We start from the raw sequence: 24,919 nt of genomic DNA, 5'->3' as shown, positions 1-24,919 counted from the left end.
ATTTCCAATCAGAATTAACAATCACACGTGGGAGATATCTATACCTCCCACTGTGATTGTAGTACTGTGACTTTAACGCCGGGTCACATGGCTGACCCCGGCATTTATATGAATGCGCGGTCTCCCAGCGTGCAGCGTTATACATGCTGCCACTGGGAGACGAGAAGGAGGATGCGAGCGCCGTCCGGGGCTGTGAGGACGCCGCTCGCCAACAGGTAGGGAAAGGGGAGACCGCGGGCGGCGAAGAACTGAGGGTGAGTGCTGCAAGCAGATTGCAGCCTCCCCTTACAGCCGCCCGTGGGATCCTGACATTACCCCCCCCCCCCTCGAAGACCGCCCGGAGGGCGGGAAGCAGAGGGTTCAAAGGAAACCGGGCATGAAAGGAGCGGACCAAAGAGGGAGAGTGCAGATCAGAGTTCGAAACCCAAGACCGCTCTTCAGGGCCGTACCCCTTCCAATCCACCAGATATTGCAGCCGACCCCTAGAAACATGAGAGTCGAGGAGGGCAGCCACTTCGTACATGTCACTAGGGACAGCGCGAGGGGAAACGGGCCGCCCGAGGGGACGAGAGAACCGGTTACACAGCAAGGGCTTCAAAAGCAAGACGTGAAACGTGTTCGGAATACGCATGGAAGGAGGCACGTCTAGGGAGTAGGAAACGGGGTTAACCCTACGTAACACCTTGTAGGGACCAAGAAATCTAGGAGCAAATTTCATCGAAGGAACCTTGAGACAAAGGTTCCTGGAGGACAACCATACCCTATCACCCGGGGCATAAGAAGGGGCCGCAACCCTACGGCGATCAGCAAACTTCTTCTGAGCAACTGCTGAACGAGACAGCGCAATATGGACCTGATCCTACATCTTCTGCAAAAAGGCGAGGTGCTGGTCCAAGGCGGGCATTCGCTTGTCGGAGAACGCACTGGGAAGGACAGAAGGCCGAAACCCATAAGCAACCTGGCAAATTCAGCCCACGGAAGGAGGTGGGACCAGTCGTCCTGGTACGCATTAGTGAAGCAGCGCAAATACAATACCACAGACTGATTAGCACGTTCGGCTGCACCATTAGATTGCGGGTGATAAGAGGAAGTGAATGACAAGGAGACCCCCATTTCAGCACAAAAGCCCCTCCAAAACCGAGAGACAAATTGAGGGTCCCTGTCAGATACTATATCCTGAGGTACCCCATGCAAGCGGAAAACTTCCTTGGCAAACACCTGAGCAAGCTGTATCGCAGAAGGCAGTTTCTTAAGCGGAATAAAGTGCGCCATTTTAGAGAACCTATCCGTCACAGTCAATATCACTGGAGGAAGGTCTACAATAAAATCCATGGATAAGTGGGTCCATGGTTTCTTGGGTACAGAGAGAGGCATCAGGAGACCCTGGGGTCTCACATTAGGAGACTTACACTGCGCACAGACCCGACAAGCCTGTACAAAATCCACTACGTCTCACTTAAGTGAATGCCACCAGAACTGTTGAAGGAGGCCTTTATAAGTCTTGGCAACCCCCGGATGACCAGCAGTTTTGGCGGTGTGAAATAAAGTGAACAACTTTTTTCTGTCATTTACTTTAACGTATAGTTTACCAACAGGCGTCTCAGGGGGTGCTTGGGTTTGGTATGTCTTAATATTATCAAGAAAGGGAGATGAAACAACCAAACGGGTAGCAGCTATTATCTGAGACGCAGGTACAATAGGTTCAGAAGTCGGGTTAACAAATTCTAAAGGTTCATACTGTCGAGAGATAGCGTCAGCTTTGGAATTACGGCAACCAGGTCTATAGGTAATAACGTATTGGAAGCGCGAAAGAAATAGAGACCATCTAGCCTGCCGGGCGGACAACCTTCTAGCATCAGCTATATAGGAGAGCTTCTTATGATCTGTTATAACCATAATTTTGTGTCTAGAACCCCCTAATAAGTACCTCCATTCCTTAAAAGCTAACACAATAGCTAATAGTTCCCTGTTACCAACATCGTAATTCTTTTCTGGATCAGACAACCTCTTTGAAAAGTAACAACAGGGATGGAGGGGTTCGTCATACCTCTGTGACAGTACTGCTCCCACACCTGATTCAGAGGCGTCTACTTCCATAACAAAGGGAAGAGAAGGATTAGGGTGGTGTAGCACTGGAGCAGAGGCAAATGCCTTCTTGAGAGTTTTGAAGGCCTTAAGGGCTTCAGGAGTCCAAACCCTTTTTTAGTCAGCTTCGTTATAGGAGAGATAAGTGGTGAAAAGTTTTTGATCAATTTCCTATAATAGTTGGCAAATCCTATAAAACGCTGGATAGCCTTAAGTCCTTGGGGAAGTGGCCAGGACAGTATGGCTTCCAATTTAGCAGAATCCATACTGAAACCCTGTTCAGTAATAATATATCCTAGGAATTGCACAGAAGTCTGATCGAACAAACATTTTTCTAACTTACAATAAAGTCCATTCTGTAATAACTTTTTAAGCACCAACCTAACATGATTATGGTGTGACTTCAAATAAGGAGAATACACAAGTATGTCGTCACGGTACACCATGGCACAGACATGCAATAGGTCCCTAAGGACATCATTTATGAGATCCTGAAACACAGCAGGAGCATTACACAGTCCAAAAGGCATGACCAGGTATTCATAATGCCCACTACGCGTATTGAACGCTGTCTTCCACTCGTCATTCTGCTTTATATGGACAAGGTTATAAGCCCCCCTGAGGTCTAATTTAGTTAAGTACTTAGAACCTTTAACATGATCAAACAACTCAGTGATGAGGGGGATAGGGTAGTCTGTAGTCTATACATGGCCTCCAATCGCCCTCCTTCTTTGCCTCAAAAAAGAAACCAGCACCAGCAGGAGAGGAGGACCTTCTAATAAAACCTTTACTTAAGGATTCCCGTATGTACTCCTCCATGATCTGGTTCTCTTTCTCAGAAAGAGGGTAGACCTTACCCCTAGGAGGGATAGTACCCGGTAGCAGGTTTATGGCACAGTCATACTCACGATGTGTAGGTAGCTTATCTGCTTCCCTTTTTTCAAACACCAATGCAAGGTCTGCATCTACAGAAGGGACAGAAACAGAAAGTGGTTTAGCCGTTGGCACATTAAGTAAACAAACAGGACGTACATGAGCCATACAGTCTCGTTGACAGGTTTCCCCCCAGGAGAGTATATCTAAACAACCCCAATCAAGTACTGGGTTGTGTTTCACTAACCAGGGAAAACCCAGAACGATGGAAGCAGTAGGGGAGTCAATTATTTGGAAGGTTAACCTTTCCTTGTGCAAAGCACCCACTGACATAACTATTTCTTGGGTTTCATGGGTCACCAGAGGTTTCTCAAGTGGTCTACCATCTATGGCCTCAACGGCCAAGGGTGTGGCCTTTTGGATCAAAGTCAAGGCTGCGGTTTTGGCAAAATTCTCATCCATAAGGTTGTCTGCCGCACCTGAATCGATCAAGGCTTTGGTTGTTATAGTGGTTTTATTGACCAAGAGAGAAACCGTAATGAACGGTCTAGAGATGGACACATGAGGGGACAAAGTCATAACACCCGAGGCCGACCCCTCTCTAGGCCTTAGGTGCTGTAGTTTCCCTGTACTTTAGGGCAGGTATTACAGTGGTGCCCCCTCTTTCCACAATAAAGGCATAACCCCCCCCCCCCTCTTCTACGATACGCTCTTTCAGCCTCAGTTAACCCCGTAGCACCCAATTGCATGGGTTCAGGGGATGGTTGCCTATGAGCGGGTAATGCTAGTAATGCAGTACTGGGTAGAGCAGGTAACACCCGTGAATCCATCCGTCTTTGACTATGGTTATCAATAAGAATCATATAATCTATAATATCATCCAGAAGAACAGGCAATTCTCTGGATGCTATTTCATCCAGTATGTAAGCAGCCAAACCCTCCTGAAAGGCTGTTACAAGGGCGTCATTATTCCAAACCACTTCAGCTGCTAGAGTGCGGAATTCGATAGTATAATCCGCTACAGATCTGTTACCCTGTCGGACCCTAAGCAGAGCTTTGCCAGCAGAAGCAACCCTACCGGGTTGATCAAACGTGCGTTTGAAAGCTGTCAAAAAATCTGCAAAGGACATAGGAGATGTATTTTCCCACATGGGGTTGGCCCATGCTAAAGCCCTCCCGGACAAGTGGTTTATCAAAAAGGCAATTTTGGATCTGTCAGTGGGATAGGAACGTGGATTCATCACCAAATGGATATCAATTTGGTTGAGGAAACCACGACACAATGCTGGGTCACCACTGTAGCGCTGTGGCGGCGTCATATGAACTACATGAGCAGGAACGGGTACCAGAGTGGGAATGGGTTCGGGCACAGCAGCAGCAGCCTCCTGAACGGCAGGCTGCAAGTCTGCAGTACGAGCCAGTATGGTTTGTAAAGCTTGAGCAAACTGATCCATACGGTGGTCTAAACCATCCATTCTAGCCTCCTGATTAACTAGGAGCTGTGGAATGTCAGCAGGTTCCATTATGGCCCTGTTGTAATGTCACGATTCGGGGAACCAAACACGCTAACACACACACACAGAAAAGGCGCTGTACCGGACCTTAGGGTGGCCGTGCTAAGCACACAAAGAATAGTCAGGAGACAAGCCGAGTAAGGGGAACCAGAAGACAGAATAACGAGAAACAAGCCGAGGTCAAAGGGTAGGAGAAATTCACAAAGTCAGATAAACAGGCCAGAGAGTACGTAACCAGAAGCACAAGTTTCAGTAGCAATACCAGCAAGCAAAGACCACAACAGGGCACTGAGAGACAGGAAAGGTAAGTTATAAATCCTGTGTTTAATTCTGATTGGATAATTTCCAATCAAAATTAACAATCACACGTGGGAGATATCTGTACCTCCCACTGTAATTGTAGTACTGTGACTTTAACGCCGGGTCACGTGGCTGACCCCGGCGTTTATATGAATGCGCGGTCTCCCAGCGTGCAGCGTTATACCTGCTGCCGCTGGGAGACGAGAAGGAGGATCCGAGCGCCGTCCGGGGCTGTGAGGACGCCGCTCGCCAACAGGTAGGGGAAGGGGAGACCGCGGGCGGCGAAGAACTGAGGGTGAGTGCTGCAAGCGGATTGCAGCCTCCCCTTACAGCCGCCCGTGGGATCCTGACAACTTCTCAATTATCTCCAGGATAGAAGACTCTGTGGAACTAATTTTGGGCAGAAAAGCCATGCTTCATTTGGTCACAAAGGACTTTGATCTATCTTTTGAACCAATGGACCAATTTGGATGATTTTGACATATGTTTGTATTTGGAGTATGCTGAAAATGTAAGTTTTATGTGAATGTGATGCATACTTTTAAAGTTATGAATAATGTGAAAAAACTGTATTTCTCTGCCTGTGATAATTACATTACCCATTGTGTAAGGTAATTGTATCACAGGCAGAGGGGAGGATTTTGTGTGGGAGTGTCTGAGTGTATTGTACGTGTTTATTGGTTGTTTTCCAAAACCCTGTGGGTGTTACTAATGTGTAAGAATGTGTATATAAGAACAATATTCACTGCTTGACCCTCAACACGGAGCTTTGTCTCGTTCTTCGGGGGATTTACTGTATGCTGTTAGAGACTGATTGCAGGAGTGTAAGCCGCTAGGGTGCTTTTCCTGTTCAGCTACTAGCAGCTATTCGTGAGGTTCCAGTTCGGGAGTTTGGAGTGCTACTTTGTATTGGGAGTTTGGGGTTCTGCGATAGCTGTGCCTGTGTCTCTGGAAGGGGAAGATCTTCTAAACGGCGGTTTAACCCCTTTTATGCCTGGGGTGCCGTTACAAGTACGTTAAGACCATTCTAAGATCCGGTTAGACGTTAGACACGTGCAATTTGTTTCGGTCCGAATGTGAATTCGGACAAATTTCGGGAAATTCGGACATTCGGGTACTTCCGAATGTCCGAATAGATGAATTGCCGAATTGTCGAAGTCCGGAAGTTCCGAAATTACTGAATTTCCGAAGTGTCGAAGTGCCGAAGGGCCGAAGTTCCGAAGCACAGTATTGCCAAAGAACTAATATACTTACCCAGTGGAAGAATGAAGAATGTTACAATGTATAAAATTTTAAATAAAAAGTATACAAACATAGCCAGGATTCAGCTGTAAGCATTTGCAACACTTACAACAATCAAGTAACATACATTCATATAAAATGTAAGTTACTTAGCAAGTCAATGTAATGACAGGAATGAATAAGAAGATAACTCCCTAATTCCCACGGTATTAGGGAGCTATCTACTAAAAGGAAGAAAGACCTAAATTGGTCTTTCAACCAAATTTACTAATACTAAGTGAAGATTACTTAGTATTAGTAAATTATGCCCCTACTCACTATATACTATATATATGTCTATTAAACAGTGAGCAGCCTGTGGCTCTCTGATTGGTGGATTGAAAGTAACCAATCAGAGAGTTATGAGTCAAATTACACAGGGTGGGAAAATCCCAAAGCACTTTCCCACGCTGTGTAAAATGACACAGAGCACTCTGATTGGTGGATTTCAAGCCAGCCAATCAGAGTGCTGTGACAGGTAAATGTAGAGACTTACCTGTCAGTCTCTTCATTTACCTGTCAGAGCACTCTGATTGGATGGCTTAAACTCACCAATCAGAGTGCTCTGAGCCTAATTGCAGTGCGGGACAAGACTTTATAAGTCTTTCCCCACCCTGCAGAGCTCAGTCTACGTGGAGCCCGCCATGGGTGAAGATGGATTTTTTTTTTTTTAAGTGCTTCGGTTATTATGGATTTTTTATTTGGCCTATTTTGGGGCTGAAAAAATAAGATTTTAGAAGAAAGAAACATCAAATGGTAAGTTTTATTTATTTATTTTTTTACAGGTACTTAGTTAATGGTCCCCCCTCATTATTTTTAGGGTGAGGGGGGTAGGTAGGGGTTAGTTTTTTTGGGGAGGGGGGACTAGGGGTTTGGGGACCCCTAGTCACCTGGGGGATGTGGGGTTAATTTTTTAATTAGGACCCCCACCTGCCGCTCATGGGTGGGGGCCAGGGGAGAGGACATTAGGTCCCCCCCTTATTAGTATTTAGGGCCCCCACCCACCGCTCAGGGGTGGGGGCCAGGGGGAAGGACATTAGGCTAATTTAGGGCTCCCACCCACCGTTCAGGGGTGGGGGCCAGGGGGGAGAACATTAGGTCCCCCCTTATTAGTATTTAGGGCCCCCACCCACCGCTCAGGGGTGGGGGCCAAGGGGGAGTTTCACATTAGGTCCCCCACCCTTATTCTAATTTACGGCCTCCACCCGCTGCTCAGGGGTGGGGGCCAGGGGGGAGGACAATAGGTCCCCCCCATCATTTTACTTTAGGGCCCCCACCCTAAACTAAAATGTTGGGGGGGACCTATTGTCCTCCCCCTTGGGCTCAGGGGTGGGGGCCAGGGGGGAGGACATTAGGTCCCCCCCTTATTCTAATTTAGGGCCCCCACCCACCGCTCAGGGGTGGGGGCCAGGGGGAGGACATTAGGTCCCCCCCAATTGGTATTTAGGGCCCCCACCCACCGCTCAGGGGTGGGGGCCAGGGGGGGAGGACATTAGGGAAAAATAATTTTTTAAACAGTGAGCAGTCACAGGCTGCTCACTGTTTAATAGACATGCCCCTTCTCGCGGAATAGCGAGTAGGGGCAAAATTTACTAATACTAAGTAATCTTTACTTGGTACTAGTAAATTTGGCTGAAAGACCAATTTAGGTCTTTCAGCCTTTTGGTAGATAACTCCCTAATACCATGGGAATTAGGGAGTTATCTACTAAGCGGCTGCAAGAGAAGTCCCAAAATTCCAAAGTTCAGAAGTGTCGAAGTGCCGAAGTTGCCGAAGTAACGAATTTCGGAATGCCTAACCGAACCGAAAATTTTCCCTATGCACATGCCTATTAGACGTTATCCTTAGTCCTAGGTGTGATACTATTCTGTGTGCTGGATCAACTATAATCCTGACATTATGACATCTTTTAGAAGGTTCCAAGGACCCTCTCCTGATCATAACTGATGTGATAAGGTGAATGGGGTGGTCTGTGAGGGAGTTTATATTTCGACAGAATTGTTCAGAGAGGCATATGATTTTAAACCCCAGGGGGAGTGTGTGTTTCTGGTTGTGTATATAACCGAAATTAATATTTAGTTATGGGCCCCTGGGGTGGAGCATTTGAAAGAGCAGGGTGGGCAAGTTCTCCACTCCGCAGTTTAGCAGTTTTCTTGGGAGACATAGATCCAGGCCAGGGTTTTTGGACTGTCTCCAACCCACTGCTCAGCTGCAGGTAATCAGCTGCAGCAGTGGGAATAAACCCCTCCCTGCTAGGCAGATAAGGGGAGAATGTTTGTTTCTCTCTGGAAGCAGCAGGCTGACTAAACACTGGAGTGCTGAGAGCGGACAAAGACACTAGGTTGGTGAAACCAATAATTTTTGTTCTAGTTTAACCCCTGAGAGATAGGGAACCTAATGTTAGTTAGTGCTCAGACGAGCTAGGTTTTTGTTTATAGGGATTTGTGTTATATTTATGTTTTCATTTACTGCTGTCTCCTGTGTGGATTTACAAATAAAGTGCCTGGATTATATGCAATTAAAAGGACTGTGCCTGTTGTTTACCCTAGAGGACCGTGCTACTGTAGCATTACTTACCTTATCCGGGGGCCGGCCGCGGTCCTCTCTTCAAGCGAGATGCGGTCACGTGTCCCGCCTGCAGCTAAGAGCGCGCCGCGAGTCTCGGGCGCGCTCTTAAAGAGACAGTGGGAACCTAAATTGCAAAAAGGCTCCCATTGGCTCCTGTCATGCCAATCACCCCATACACTTACCTGTTGGGAGTGTGGAAGTGACAGGAGCCAATCACATTAGTTTGAAGGCTACTTATACTCACCCTTTTCCCCTAGTTCCTTGCCCTATCGTGGTTTCTGCTACAGTTCCCTTTAGTGCTTGTTGTGTTCAGTTGTGTTTCTCCGTATTTGACCTTGGCTTTGTATTCTGACTTCGTTTTCGCTTTATCCTTGTCTGTACTGTTTGCCGGCTTGCTGATTCCTGTGTACCAGACCCCGGCTAGTTCTCGTTTACGCTGTCTCTTTGTGCCCTTGACCTCGGATCGTTCCTGACTCTGTACTTCTCCTATTACGTCGAGTCCGGACACTCTAAGGTCCGGTAGACGTATCTCTCCTCTGTGCTGTCTTCTGTTTGGCTGGATCCTGCGTGTAGGGGTATATACTCGTTACATTACGATAGGGCCATGGACCCCGCAGATTTAGCTCAACAGATGGCGTCCCATGAGGCTAGATTTGTAGAGCAGGATCACCGTATGGATCAGATAGCTCAGGCTCTCCAGACGCTCTTAGCTAGAACCATTCCAGCAACCGCACCTAACCCTCCTACACCCCTGCTTCCTGAAGTATCGACTGTGCCTAATGCTACGGCCCATTTAACGCCTCCTCCTAGGTATGGAGGGGATTCTAAGACATGCAGAGGGTTCATTAACCAAATAGAGTTTCATTTTGAGATGTATCCACGTTCATTTCCCACAGAGAGGTCTAAAGTTGGGTTCTTTATGCACCAACTTACCGACAAAGCACTTGAATGGGCAAACCCAATTTGGGAATCTAATGGACCTATGGTGCATGACTTTCACAGTTTCCTGACAGCTTTTTGCATAACTTTTGACACTATGAAAAGGTCTAAGAATGCCGCAAGAGCATTAATGAGGGTTAAACAGGGTTCTAGGTCTGTGGCTGATTACGCTATTCAGTTTCGTACCCTTGCCTCACAGGTAGATTGGACCAACAATGGGTTAACTACTGCCTTCATGGAAGGCTTATCAGACTCTATATTGGATGAGGTAGCAGCTAAGGAGCTTCCTGTTGCCTTAGAGGACCTTATTGACTACCTCATCGATATAGATAATAGGATTCGTGACAGGCTCTATACCAAGAACAGGAATAGACGTTTTCCTGTTCCACCCCAGAGTTAATATACCGGAGAGTGTAAAAGTATCTGAAGAGGAACCCATGCAATTAGGGGTTGCCAAACTCTCTGATAATGAAAAATTACATAGGAGAAGGGAGGGACTCTGCCTATATTGTGGTAAGAGAGACCATATAGTAAGGGAGTGTCCTTTGCTCCCGGAAAACTCTCGCACCTAAGACCTTATAGAGGACTGGCCTTGGGTGTGATTTCTAAGTCTCCTACATTGCCTCCTAACTGACTGCTTCTCCCTGTTTCTTTACATATGGGAGAGAGTTGTATAGTTGAAAATATATACGCCCTGGTTGACTCTGGGGCAGCTGAGAATTTTATAGACTCTGGTTTTGTAAAGAAAAACAATATTCCCATCAGGGAGAAGGAGATACCCTTGGCCGTTGAGGCCATAGATGGTAGACCATTGATATCTCCAGTTGTTACTCACGAGACTGCACCGCTACACATGTACACAGGGGTTCTACACTATGAAACCATTCGGTTCCAGGCCATCACCTCTCCCTCTTCACAGTTGGTGTTAGGGTATCCATGGTTACGTGCCCACAATCCCATTTTTGACTGGGAGACAGGGCAGATAAAATCATGGAGTGAAGCCTGCCATGAGTCATGTACTATTGAAGTCACGCCTGTGAATTCTATTAATGTTCCTACCATCCCTACTTTGTCTACGACTATACCCTCTCAGTATTTATCTTTAAAGACTGTCTTTGATAAAAGAGAGGCTGACAAATTACCGCCTCACAGACCCTACGATTGTGCTATTGACTTGTTGCCTGGCACTATACCTCCCAAGGGCAGGGTGTACCCTCTATCGGTTCAAGAAAGCCGTGTCATGGAGGAGTACATTAAAGAATCATTAGACAAGGGATTTATTAGGAGATCCTCTTCTCCGGCTGGAGCGGGGTTCTTCTTTGTATCAAAGAAAGAAGGTGATTTAAGACCTTGCATTGATTATAGAGGTCTTAATAAAATCACCATCAAAAATGCTTACCCTATACCATTAATAACAGAATTGTTTGACAGGCTCAAACATGCTACGGTATTCACCAAATTAGATCTTAGAGGAGCATACAATTTGATACGTATAAAAAAGGACCACGAATGGAAGACAGCCTTTAACACTAGGTCAGGTCATTATGAGTATACCGTCATGCCATTTGGGCTTTGCAATGCCCCAACAGTATTCCAAGAATTTATTAATGATGTCTTAAGGGACTTTATTCACTCATTTGTTATTGTGTACTTGGATGACATTTTAATATATTCTACAGACTTACACACTCATCACAGACATGTTACGACAGTTCTGAAGACCCTTCTTACTAATGGTCTTTATTGCAAACTAGAAAAATGTCTATTCGACCAATCCGAGGTCCAGTTTTTAGGGTATTTGATTTCCGCTAAGGGTTTTCGGATGGATCCCCAGAAGCTCGCTGCGGTCATAGAATGGCCTCTGCCGCAAGGTCTGAAAGCCATCCAGCGTTTTCTGGGTTTCTCTAATTATTATAGACGTTTTATCAAAGGTTTTTCGTCTATCGTAGCACCTATTACTCGTATGACTAAAAAGGATGGCAATACACGTGCCTGGTCTACCGAGGCACTTCAGGCTTTTGACTTTCTTAAGACTACATTCGCCTCTGCACCTATTTTACAGCATCCTGTCCCATCATTGCCATATATACTTGATGTTGATGCTTCCGATATAGGGGTAGGTGCTGTCTTATCCCAAAGAGAGTCTCCTGACAAGCCATTGCATCCTTGTGGCTTCTTTTCTAAACAAATGTCCAAAGCAGAAAGGAATTATGATGTGGGTAATCGCGAACTCCTTGCTATCATTTTAGCACTCAAAGAATGGAGACATTTGTTAGAGGGCACTAAGGATCCTATCCTCATATTTACGGATCATAAGAACCTATCCTACCTTAGCGAAGCTAAAAGATTGTCTTCCAGGCAGGCTAGGTGGTCACTGTTCTTGTCTCATTTTAATTATATAATCACCTATAGGCCAGGTGATCGGAACACTAAAGCGGACGCTCTGTCCAGACAGTTCGAGACTATTGACAAACAGGAGATTGATGTCACTCCTGTCATTCCCCCAGACAGGATAATAGCAACTATTATATTGTCTATTTCCTCGTCCCTCTTGCAGGCCATACAAGCGAAACAAAGCATGGCACCTAGCGAGAGGCCTAATGATAAATTGTTCGTTGACGTTCCCGAGAGACGGGATAATCTGTCACGGTATCATGATACTAAGACTGCTGGACATCCTGGTATTTCCAAAACGGTGTCAGCCGTTTCTCGGTATTTCTGGTGGGATACCTTATGTAAGGATGTTACTGACTATATAAGTGCTTGTACTACTTGTGCATGTATGAAATCCTCTCGTAGAGTTCCTTGTGGGCTGTTGCATCCGTTACCCGTTCCCGAGAGACCTTGGTCTAATCTATCAATGGATTTTATTGTTGAATTACCCCCTTCGAATGGTAACACAGTCATCCTAACGATAGTGGATCGGTTTTCCAAAATGGCTCACTTTGTGTCTCTTCGCAAGTTGCCCACGTCCAAGGAACTGGCTCTTATCTTCGCTAGAGAAGTGTTTCAATTACATGGTATTCCCTTATCTATTGTATCTGATAGGGGTAGCCAATTTATTTCCAGGTTCTGGAGAGCCTTTTGTTCGGAGATGGGTATTTCTCTCTCATTTTCTTCCGCTTACCATCCCCAGTCTAATGGAGCTGCTGAACGTGCCAACCAGTCTCTGGAGCAGTACCTCCGTTGTTTTGTGTCTCACCATCAGGACAATTGGTCTGACCTGCTTCCTTGGGCTGAATTTGCTCGGAATAACGCCACTCATGATTCTTCCGGCAAAAGCCCTTTTTACGTTGTCTATGGCCAGCATCCCGTGGTTCTTCCGGCTGCATTCTCCTCACAGGGCATGCCAGTTCTGGATGAGCATTTGGCTGGTTTGCGTAATACTTGGGAGCAGGTTCAGCATTCTTTGGTGGACTCTGCTGCCCGCCAGAAGGCTCAGGCTGACAAGCATCGCAGAGCGGCTCCTTCCTATGTTGTGGGGGACAGGGTTTTGCTTTCCACACGGAATATTCGCCTCCGGGTGCCTTCTATGAAATTGGCTCCCCGCTTCATTGGTCCTTATCGCATTATACATAAGGTTAATCCCGTTTCTTATGCCTTGGGTCTGCCTAAGAATCTGCGTATACCTAATGTATTTCACACCTCGTTGTTGAAGCCTTACGTACGCAACCGCTATACCCGGCATACTCCCCCTCCCCCTCCTGTCTCTGTGGAGGGTCATGAGGAGTTTGAAGTGTCTGCTGTTCTTGACTCTCGTTTCCTTAGGGGTCGGCTTCAGTACTTGGTACATTGGAAGGGTTATGGGCCTGAGGAGCGCAGTTGGATTTCTGCGGATGCTGTTCATGCTCCCCGCCTTGTACGTTCTTTCCTGAGGCGTGTCCTCAGGGGGGGGTACTGTAGCGTTACATACCTTATCCGGGGGCCGCCCGCGGTCCTCTCTTCAAGCCGCGCGCGGTCCTGCGGCTGCACGAGCCGCGCGCGGCTCATCCGACTCTCCTAACAGGAAGACGGGCAGTGACCGCGAGATGCGGTCACGTGTCCCGCCTGCAGCTAAGAGCGCGCCGCGAGTCTCGGGCGCGCTCTTAAAGAGACAGTGGGAGCCTAAATTGCAAAAAGGCTCCCATTGGCTCCTGTCATGCCAATCACCCCATACACTTACCTGTTGGGGGTGTGGAAGTGACAGGAGCCAATCACATTAGTTTGAAGGCTACTTATACTCACCCTTTTCCCTTAGTTCCTTGCCCTATCGTGGTTTCTGCTACAGTTCCCTTTAGTGCTTGTTGTGTTTCTCCGTATTTGACCTTGGCTTTGTATTCTGACTTCGTTTTCGCTTTATCCTTGTCTGTACTGTTTGCCGGCTTGCTGATTCCTGTGTACCAGACCCCGGCTAGTTCTCGTTTACGCTGTCTCTTTGTGCCCTTGACCTCGGATCGTTCCTGACTCTGTACTTCTCCTATTACGTCGAGTCCGGCCACTCTAAGGTCCGGTAGACGTATCTCTCCTCTATGCTGTCTTCTGTTTGGCTGGATCCTGCGTGTAGGGGTATATACTCGTTACAGCTACCTGCTGACAAGGATCACACTGATCACAAAAACTTGGCATACATTGGAGATGCTAAAAGGCTGTCTTCTAGACAAGCTAGATGGTCATTGTTCTTGTCACGCTTTAACTTTATCATCACTGTAGCAAAATCCCTACAGTGATTATGGTGTGGTTCTCCTTTCTGATATTTTATTGCAGCAAAGGACACGTCCCTGGACTTTGTTTTCCCCTTGTCATTGCTTGGATTTTATATAAGGCACTGGTTCTGCCCCTTTAAATTATATTGGAACAGTTCTACACTTTTGAGGTGGCACTTCGGATACAGCCGAAGTGGCCGCCATTTGACATATGAACACGTGGCAGCGGGCATTTTAATTCAGTCTAACGCATTCAGCGGTGTTTGGTCGTCGAGTTCATGGAGTTTAAATCGGACACGTGACGGCACAAACACTGCTGAACTTTACCTTCTCCAGAACTTCAACACTTCGGGAGTCAAACGGGGTTCGTCTATACGAACGACACTTTAACTTTGGCTATTTGCATGAATGGCCCCTGGTCGTGCAATCGAACGGAACTTAACTATTGGAAATAGACTGGCCGCACAGCCAAATTCTCTGGAACTATTTTGCGGTCGGTCAAAAGAGACTTCCATGGAATTTTTGAACCCCTGCTCTGATCTGGGTGATTTTTGGATATGTTGTTCACCCAGATCAGGGCTATCCAGGGATGTATATATTAATGGGGATATGTTTTTGTTTTTGGGTGTTTCTAGACTTTGGTTAAAAATGTATATTTTATTCCTGTGGTTAATTGTTATTCCATTAGCTAGCTTAATTATATCACAGGCAGAGGGGAGGGCTTGCTGACTGTATGTGGGAGTGTTACTGTGTTAATTATTGTTTATATTGGTTTGTGTCCCTTTTGTCCCTGTGTTCCATCAGGTCCAGGGGGTGTGCCTCTGGCCTGAAAATGTGTATAAAAGACATGCCTTTGTGGCCAATAAACCAGACCTTCTTACCCTCAACTCGCAGCCTTGTCTCGTGTTGTAGGGAACTGCTATATCAATACTAGCTCTTGTAAGAGCTCTCTTCAGCTCTGCAGCTATATAAGCTCCTCAGGATATCGGGTTGGAACTCTGCAGCGCTCTCCATCTATGAGAAGAAGGATGTCCAGACGGTAGATACCCTCACTCTATAGGGGTAACCGTCACAATCACATACAGGCCTGGTCCTAAGAACGTTAAGGCGGACGCTCAATCTAAGCAATATGACCTAGGTGAAACAAGATGAGGCGAAACAAGAACAAGAAACCTCTCCCATCATACCACCTGAATGTATCATTGCCTCTACGGTTCTTCCCTTGTCTTCCCTTTGTATGTTCTTTGTGCTATAATGGCAGCTCAGACTCAGGCACCTAGTGATAAACCTTTAAGATAGATTGTTTATTTCCGTATTGGAAAAGAGAGGAGGTACTAAGAGTGTTTCACGATAATGTGACAGCTGGTCATCCAGATATTAATAAAACTGTGTCCGCTGTTTCTAGGTCATTTTGGTGGCCTTCTCTTAGAAAGGACATCAGAGAGTATGTGGAGGCCTGTACTATTTGTGCGGTTTCCAAGGTTCCCCATAAACTACCTTGTGGGCTATTACAACCGCTTCCTATAACCAGTATTCCATTGTCTCATTTGTCTATGGACTTTATTGTGAGACTACTGATTTCTAAAGGCTACAACACCATCACCATCCTTTTCTAAAATGGTACACTTTGTTCCGCTCAATAATATGCCCTCTTCCCAAGAGCCGGCTCATATATTTATACGCAAAATACAGATTACATGGTATTCTGCTAAATATTGTGTCAAACAGGGGTTCCCAATTTGTGTCACGATTTTGGAGAGTATTTTCTAAACAGTTGGGTATTGAATTATCGTTTTCTTCTTATTTCCATCCTCAAACCAATGGTGCGGCTGAGTGAGCCAACTAATCGTTGGAACAATATTTGAGATGTTTTATTAATGGCGCTCAGGAGAACTGGTCTTATTTGTTACCATGGGCCGAATTTGCCAGAAATAATGCTACCCATGACTCATCTGGACATAGTCCATTTTTTGTTAACTACGGTCGTCATCCTACTATCCTCCCTGCAGCATTTTCTGACACTGCTATTCCCGCTCTGGATGACCATCTCGCATGTACTCAGGACCACACAGATTTAGAAACAGCTACGGCTAGTTTCAAACTGCATGCTGATAGAAAGCGGGGTGCCAACCCTGTTTACCAGGTGGGTGACAGGGTATGGCTCTCCACACGGAATATTAAACTCAAAGTCCCTAGCATGAAGTTTGCACCCAGGTTTATTGGTCCCTTTCGAATTATTTGTAAGATTAATCATGTGTCTTATTCTCTGGCTCTCCCCGCCTCTCTCATATATCCCTACTTAAGCCTCTTATCTGTACCAGGTATACCACCCCTTCTGTCCATCCCCCTCCATTGGTTGTTTCTGAACAGGAGGAGTCTCCTCTATTATCAACTCCAGGTTTTCTCGAGGGTCTTTACAGTATTTGGTTGATTGGAAGGTGTTATGGATATCTTACACTCCAGCTGAGTATATCCGTGCAGTGTCTCCCGAAATCCAAGTAAAGCAGAAGGTGTAGTAAATTATAGCTCACAATCCCCCAAACATGAGCCAAGATTTCATGAAGGGGTGAAACAATCTTGTTACAAACTGCTATTTGTAACTGGCCCTTTAAATTATAAATTGCCCTGTTTCCCTGGATTGTGGAGAAGCCTATTTGCCAGCCTCCTCCTGCATGACTATGGCCCTGGGAGATTGGGCCCTTTAAAAACAGTATTTGGCCATACCAGCATGTGTGTCACTCATTCTGGCCCTTTAAATCCTGTGGGGAAGAATTGGTACTTTTTATATGGCACTTCGGATGCAGTCTAAGTGCCGAAGTTGTTGAAGTGGCCGCCATTCGACAAAGGAACACGTGGCGACGGCCATTTTAATTTAGACGAACGTGGTCAGCAAAGTATGCTAAAGAAGCTATGGAACTAGAATCGGCTACGCAAATGCACAAACACCGCTGACCCTTACCGTCGCCTCCACTTCGATGATTCGGTTAAAGTCGAAGTACGTTCGACAATTCGAACCCCCTGTTACACGGTGCTATTTGCACGAACGGACCCGTTCGTGCATTCGAAGGGGACTTAGCTGTTTTTTTGCAGGAAATTGACCGACCGCACAGCCCAAATCTATGGAACTGTTTTGGGCAGGGTTTGTGTGCTTGCGGTCGGTCATAAAGGACTTCCACCTAACTTCTTATCCACTGGAGGGATTTGTATGATTTTTGAGAGTGTTTATGTTTAAAGTATGTTGAGTCCAATTTTTATGGAGATTGGATGTATAGTTTTAAAGTTACAGGGTATGTGTAAAAACTGTATTTTTACTGTCTGTGATAATTATGTTAATCCCTTGTATAATAATTATAATTATAACATAAACATCACAGGCAGAGGGGAGGATTTTGTGTGTAATTGCTGGGAGTGTCTTCTGTAATGTACGTGTATGATTGGTTGTTTTGTAACACCCTGTGGGTGGTCCTATCTAAGGGGATCCTAGATAAAAGAAGGTTCTTTTGGTGCCAATAAAACAGAATGACTTGTCCCTCTAATTTGCAGCCTCGACTCATGTTTGTAGGGAGCAGCTATAATCACTTCAGGGATTGCTATGCTCTTCATACTCCCTTAGCTACTGAGCTCTTGTAAGAGCATTTGTTCCTGATCCTGCTTCGCTCTACAGAAGGAAAAGGTTCACCTACTGGAACCTGGAGCCTGGTCGTAGGTCCAGGGTGCAGAGCAGACGGCGAGATACCAGCCCAGTAGTGGTGGTTCGTGGAGTCTGCAGTACTTATGGTGGCTATGCAGTAGTTATGGTGTCTACGGTGCTGATGGTCCTTTGGTGAGGGCTAGGAGCATCCTTTCTATGGTCCAACTTCCAGCCAGCCTGGAGGCAACCGTAACAAATCTGTTTATTGATGGCCACAGCTGGGCCTTTTATGCAGGTCCTCCAGCAAGGGTTACTCCCACAGGGACCTTGTGGAGGACTGGAACACAAAATACAGTAACCAATCATTTTACAACACAGTATCAAACACACCCACACAAACAGTGAAATCCCTCCTCTCTATCCTGGAGATAATTGGGTTAAGTGTCAGAAGAGAAATTATTTTCATTTTACACTGTAACAAAAAAATACATTAAAATCAATAACTTATATTTTACCGAACGGAACCCCCACATATCCCCAGATAGCTTGGGTCTGAGCGCTCAATATAGCCGAACAGCGCTCAGATCCCACAAACACAGTCAAATCGCCATGGGGCTAAAGAGTCTGTTCACCGACTGTTCGCTAGAAATATGTCCAAAATTAGCTCCATGGATTGAGCTACCTGGGGTCATGTAAATAGAAACGAACAAGGTGGAATTTAGGTAGTCCCAGCGGTGTTCGTGTGAAATTGGGGCCGAAAATAGTTCCACGCTTTCTACGACCAAACACCGCTGGGCGTTAGTCAGTTTAAAATGTCCGCCACAACGTGTTAGTTTAAACAAACGGTGACCACCCAGCCGTTCATCAAATAGCTGTGGTTAACCGCAGCTTCTGGGTGATTTAATTTGCTGCACAATCCCATTGCGGGTGGTCTGGCTGTTCGGTAGTTTGCTCGGTTTTTTAAAAAATAATGAAATAGTGATAACTACACGAACAGCAAACGAAGTACAAAAGCCTTGGCATTCACAAAACAGGGGTTTGTTACAGAAAGGTTATGGGCCTTGCCGATCGTTCTTGGGTTTCTGCTTCAGACGTACATGCGGGCCGCAAAATCCATTCCTTCCATTACAGGTTTCCCCTTGAGCTTGGTCCTGCCCACTTGATGGGTGGTCTTCAAGTGGGGGGTACTGTCACAGCTCCCGACATCTCTGCCAGCGTGGCTGTACTCAAACTAAGCATTCACGCCGTCAGAGATGTTTCAAACTTACCTTGGGCTCGGCGGGCAGCTACCCGGTCTCCCTCCGTTCCGGTCCCCAGCGGGTGCGACGTTCTTAGGAACGCCAGCCACTATGGATCGGGCTTTCTATAAGAAACTTGCCTTCGCCCACATGAAAGATGGCTCCGATGTGCGTGCAGCATCATGTCATAGATGCGTACGCACGTTTTGGGGTCAGAGACAGTCAATTACAGCCTAAGGATTTATTTTAAACCCAAATTACCTTTTTGTCAGTGCCCTGTCATGATTTCCACTAGATGGTTATCTGAGAGTGTGTTCCTGATTGCATTTTTCCATTATTTGACTGTATTTATATAGCTCTAACAGGTGTACTCAGCACTTTACAGGTTACATTACAGTAGAGGGAGGTACAGTAAGTGCAGTAGGTATACATTGTTTGTATATTTTATTTATATAGCGCTAACAGGTATACTCAGCACTTTACAGGTTACATTACAGTAGAGGGAGGTACAGTAAGTGCAGTAGGTATTCATTGAGTGTGAGGGAATGGGATTAACACTGAGTGGCTGGTTTACCTGGATCCAGTCTGCTCCCAGATTTTGGAAGTGGGGGTAACTCCATAAGGCGCCTGAAAGATAAGAGATGGAATAAGGAGATCTGCTTTCATACTATAACTCAGAGGTTCAAGGTGCCCTTAATATTTCAATATTTTTTCAAGGCGCCCCGAGTCAAAATGTGTAGATTGTATATATGTACAGCGCTGCTGCATATACTTGCGCTATAGTGTAATGTATAGTGTTGGTGTTTGATTGAAGGGGTGCTTGTGTATAGTTTTAGTGTTTTAATACAATAATTTTTGTGTTTGAGTGCAGGGGTGTGTTTGTATGTAATGTTCGCGTTTGATTGCAGGGGTGTGTTTGTATGATATGTTCGCGTTTGAGTGCAGGGGTGTGTTTGTATGTAATGTTTGATTGCAGGGGTGTGTTTGTATGTAATGTTTGCGTGCAGGGGTGTGTTTGTATGTAATGTTTGAGTGCAGGGGTGTGTTTGTATGTAATGTTTGATTGCAGGGGTGTGTTTGTATGTAATGTTTGTGTTTGATTGCAGGGGTGTGTTTGTATGTAATGTTTGATTGCAGGGGTGTGTTTGTATGTAATGTTTGTGTTTGATTGCAGGGGTGTGTTTGTGTGTAATTTTCACTTTTAAATGTGGATGTACATTTGTGTGAAGTATTCATGTGGCAAATGAAGGGGAGGGAGGAGAGGGGAAAATGGGACACAAGGAGGGGAGGGTGGGTGTGGGAAACAGGAATGGGAGGGGGGAGAGAGGGAGAAATGGGACACATGGAGGGGAGAGAGAGGGTATGGGACACATGGAAGGGAGAGGGAGAGTGAAGAATGGGAGAGAGGGAGGGGGAGAGAGGGAGTGTGGCGGAACCAGCCTCACCACTGTCCACTGGATGAGCCTGGTTGCTCGCCTGCTCCCTTTAGACTATGGCCCGGCATTTAAAACCTTTTATTTTCCCTGCAGAAAGGCTTATTTGTGCCTTTCTGCCGGGGCGTTCGGTGGATTCAATCTACCAAACAAAGTACCGAACGATCAACCACCTGGGTATGGAGTGTGCCGTCAATTGACCGCCCAGAAGCTGCGGTTAACCGCAGCTTAATTGACGAACGCTGGGTGGCCTTTGTTCGTTTGCCGAACACGTGGCAGTGGCCATTTTAACTCCCGAATGGCCAGCGGTGTTCAGCGCCCAAACTATGGAACTGGAAACGGACACTTAATTGCGCGAACACCGCTGAGCCGCCAGCCTCCTTGCCTCTGCATTCGGTAGTGTAACTGAATGCCTGTTCATTCGGTAGTTTAACCGTATGAACAGCATCATCACCCCAGATAGCCATGCCATGGAGCCTATTCGTGTAACGAAAGACTATGGGAAAGACTTTGACTCCATGGCGATTGAACTGTATGTATGTGATCTGAGCGCCATTCGATAGTGATGTGCGCTCAGATCTAAGCTATCTGGGGATAGGTAGAATGTATATGTTTTGTGTAGTAAGTGTAACATTGGATATTTTAATGTCTTTTATTGTCCTTTGTCTGCCATGTGGTTAATGGAGTTTTGCCTCTGTCCTTGGAGATAATTGGATTACTTCCCAATTATCTCCAGGACAGAGAGGAGGGATTGTGATGCATTGTGGGATTGTAAGCTTGTGATTGGTCAATGTCCAATATGTTTCCCAGTCTTCCATCTGGTCCCCTAGTGGAGTGTCCACCAGGTGGGAGACCTGCATAAAAGCCGGGCGGGTAGCCCCAGTAAATCAGTTCTGCTTGACCCTCAAACGAAGTGTCGTCTCGTTCTTGGGGGGGAATTGGATTGTATGCTGTTACTGTTAGGAGTGTAAACTGTTCGTATGTTTTTTCCTGTTTGGCTGTTTACAGCATTCGTGTGTTTCCTGTTCGGGAGTTGGAGGATTCATGTGTTTGCAGTTAGGGAGATTGGTGATTGCAGTAGCTGCTCATCTATCTATAAGGGGAATATCACCTAAACGTTTTTTAACCTCTTGTGTGCAAAACGGTCCGTTACAGGGAGGATATGGACAAATCATGGGGAGGGGGAGAGTGAAGAATGGGACACATGTAGGGGAGGGGGAGAGAGGGAGCATATGGTACACATGGAGGGGAGGGGGTAGAGAGTGAGATATGGACACAGGGAGGGGCTGAGAGGGAGGAGGGTATGGAAAACATGGAGGGGCTGTGGGGCAGAGGGAATGAGACACATGAATGGGCTTTGAGGTTGAGGTAATGAGACACATGGGTGGGCCTAGGCACGGAATGAGACACATGCAGGAGATTGGGGAAAAGAAATGAGACACAGGGGGGAGACACGGGGGGAGGGGATGAGACACATGGGAGGAGGACCCAGGGCAATTTCCATACCGGGGCCTGGTGGATTCTAGTTACGCCTCTGTCTGTGTGTGTGCTAGTGTCTGTGAGAGTGTTAGTGTCTGTGAAAGTATCATTGTCTGTGTGTGTGTGTTAGTGTCTATGAGAGTGTTAGTGTCTGTCAGAGTGTTAGTGTCTGTTATTGTCTGTAAGAGTGATAGTGTCTGTGTGTCTGTGAGAGCTTTAGAGCCTGTGAGAGCGTTAGTGCCTGTGAGAGCGTTAGTGCCTGTGAGAGCGCTAGTGTCTGTGAGAGCGTTAGTGACTGTGTGTGTTAGTGTCTGTGTTAGTGTCTATGAGAGTGTTAGTGTCTGTGAGAGCGTTAGTGTCTGTGTGTCTGTGAGAGCATTAGTGTCTGTGAGAGTTTTAGTGTCTGAGAGAGCTTTAGAGCCTGTGAGAGCGTTAGTGCCTGTGAGAGCGTTAGTGACTGTGTGTGTGTGTGTGTATGTGTTAGTGTCTGTGTGTGTGTTAGTGTCTGTGTAGGTGACTTTTACAAAAATTAAATATTAGCGATCAATGAAAACCATAACAATAATCTATAATAATTGGCAGGAGGACAGGGGGCCTCAACAAAGAAATCGAAATCATCATTTAGACCTGGGATAGTAAACCTAGTCCCTACTGCCCACTAGTGGGCGGTTTGGGATTTCAGGTGGGCGGTGGTGAGTTCTGCAGAAAACACCGGGTGGGCCTCGATGGTCATGGGCCAAGGGCAGAAGAGATCCTTTAATCTCCCCTGCCGGCCCATGCAGAGCCAGCCTTGCTGTAAGCCCTCTCAGGCTGGTGAGGAGATCAAAGATCTCCCTCACCGGCGCGCTGGCACTTAGTTTCAGCAGAAGGAGGGAAGGGCCTGGGCGGGTCTGTGCTCCTCCTGCAAGCAGGCTAGTCGGACCGTTGCTGTGCGTTACCATAGCAACACTCTGATACAGTGCTGTCCTTGCAGGATCTATCTATAATAATTGGCGGGGGGAAACGGGGGCCTCAACAAATAAATAGAAATCATCATTTAGACCAGGGGTAGTAGTCCTGGTCTCTACCACCCACTCCGATACAGTTCTGGGCTCGCAGGTGGACAGCAGAATCAGCCTGCAAGCTAAAGTGAACATGCCATCACTGGACCAACAGGGCTTGCAACATTATGTCCCCCTTCCTGGTAAAAGGTAAGAAGAAGGGAGGGGAAGATGTTAACATAGATTTCACATCTCATCCACCTACACACAGCATAGACCCTCACACAAACACACAATACAACCCTCACACACACACAGCCTGCCCTTCACACACACTACATCCACCCACACACACGCACTGCCCCCTCACACAAGCACAGCACCACACACGCACAGCACCCCTTCACACACGCACAGCACCCCTTCACACACGCACAGCACCCCTTCACACATGCACAGCACCCCTTCACACACGCACAGCACCCCTCACACAAACACACACACTGCCCACCTCACACACAAACACACACACTGCCCCCTCACAAACACACACACACTACACACAGACAGACACACACAGCACCTCACAGACACACATAGAATAAAAAAGTAGAATAGAAAATGGAAATAAAGGAAAGAAAATTGATACATTTAAGTACATTTCTTTTTTTAAAACCTTCCTTTCTAAAAAAAATATATAAAATAAAATATCGCACTTAGGTAGGTATTGAAAGGTTGATTACCCTAATTTAGACAATCTGCTACTTACCGAAGTTGATACTTGTACTCCTGTCACAGTCAGTATTAAAGCAGATCTCTCTTTAATGCACCCTCTCTCTGTATAACGCTCTCTCTGAATAATGCTCTCTCTCTGTATAACGCGCTCTCTTTCAGTATAATGCTCTCTCTCTGTATAACGCGCTCTCTTTCAGTATAATGCTCTCTCTCTGTATAACGCGCTCTCTCTCTGTATAACGCGCTCTCTCTCTCTGTATAGCGCTCTCTCGCTCTGTATAACGCGCTCTCTCTGTATAACGCTCTCTCTCTATAAAGCTCTCTCTGTATAATGCTGTCACTCTGTATAAGCTCTCTCTCTGTATAACGCTCTGTCTCTCTCTATAAAGCTGTCTCTCTGTATAACGCTCTGTCTCTCTCTATAACACTCTCTATGCCATGCAGAGCTCCCTGTGTTACTGTCTGTTGCCAGGGAAGCTGGATGGTAACCAGGGGCGGAGCCAAGACACAAGGGATTTAAACCGAAGAGAGGGACTATCTGGAGAACCACCACATGGGGGCAGCAAACCGAGCTCCATATCTCCAACTATAGAATCCCTCAATACAATACCTGGTCCATAACAAAGTAACAACCGCACATGTTACAATTGTATCCAGTGGGTTTATATTATTACATTACATTTATATCACGTGGGTTTATATTATTACATTACAGTTATATCACGTGGGTTTATATTATTACATTTATATCACATGGGTTTATATTATTACAGTACAGTTATATCACGTGGGTTTATATTATTACAGTTATATCACGTGGGTTTATATTATTACAGTTATATCACGTGGGTTTATATTATTACAGTTATATCACGTGGGTTTATATTATTACAGTTTTATCACGTGGGTTTATATTATTACAGTTTTATCACGTGGGTTTATATTATTACAGTTATATCCAGTGGGTTTATATAATTACAGTACAGTTATATCACGTGGGTTTATATTATTACAGTTATATCACGTGGGTTTATATTATTACATTACATTTATATCCAGTGGGTTTATATTATTACATTACAGTTATATCACATGGGTTTATATTATTACATTTATATCACGTGGGTTTATATTATTACATTTATATCACGTGGGTTTATATTATTACATTACAGTTCTAT

The 24,919-nt window shown here is 45.9% G+C and overlaps 1 long non-coding RNA gene across 1 annotated transcript in view; it reads right to left on the bottom strand.

Moving 5' to 3' along the window:
- The window catches only part of LOC134573657 (uncharacterized), a 37,425-nt gene extending 13,601 nt beyond the window's left edge, over positions 1-23,824 (bottom strand). The window contains exons 1-2 of the long non-coding RNA XR_010085333.1: positions 23,773-23,824; positions 19,686-19,738 (exon numbers count right to left, since the gene is read on the bottom strand). This is a non-coding gene — a long non-coding RNA (uncharacterized LOC134573657). The remainder of the gene's footprint in view (positions 1-19,685; positions 19,739-23,772) is intronic.
- Between the last annotated feature and the right edge of the window lie 1,095 nt (positions 23,825-24,919).

This window comes from Pelobates fuscus, chromosome 1 (genome assembly GCF_036172605.1).
Source record: "Pelobates fuscus isolate aPelFus1 chromosome 1, aPelFus1.pri, whole genome shotgun sequence".
In the NCBI taxonomy this organism is placed as follows: Eukaryota; Metazoa; Chordata; class Amphibia; order Anura; family Pelobatidae; genus Pelobates; species Pelobates fuscus.
The sequence above is the reverse complement of the archived record's forward strand: the minus strand, read 5'-3'. Positions and strand labels throughout refer to the sequence as shown.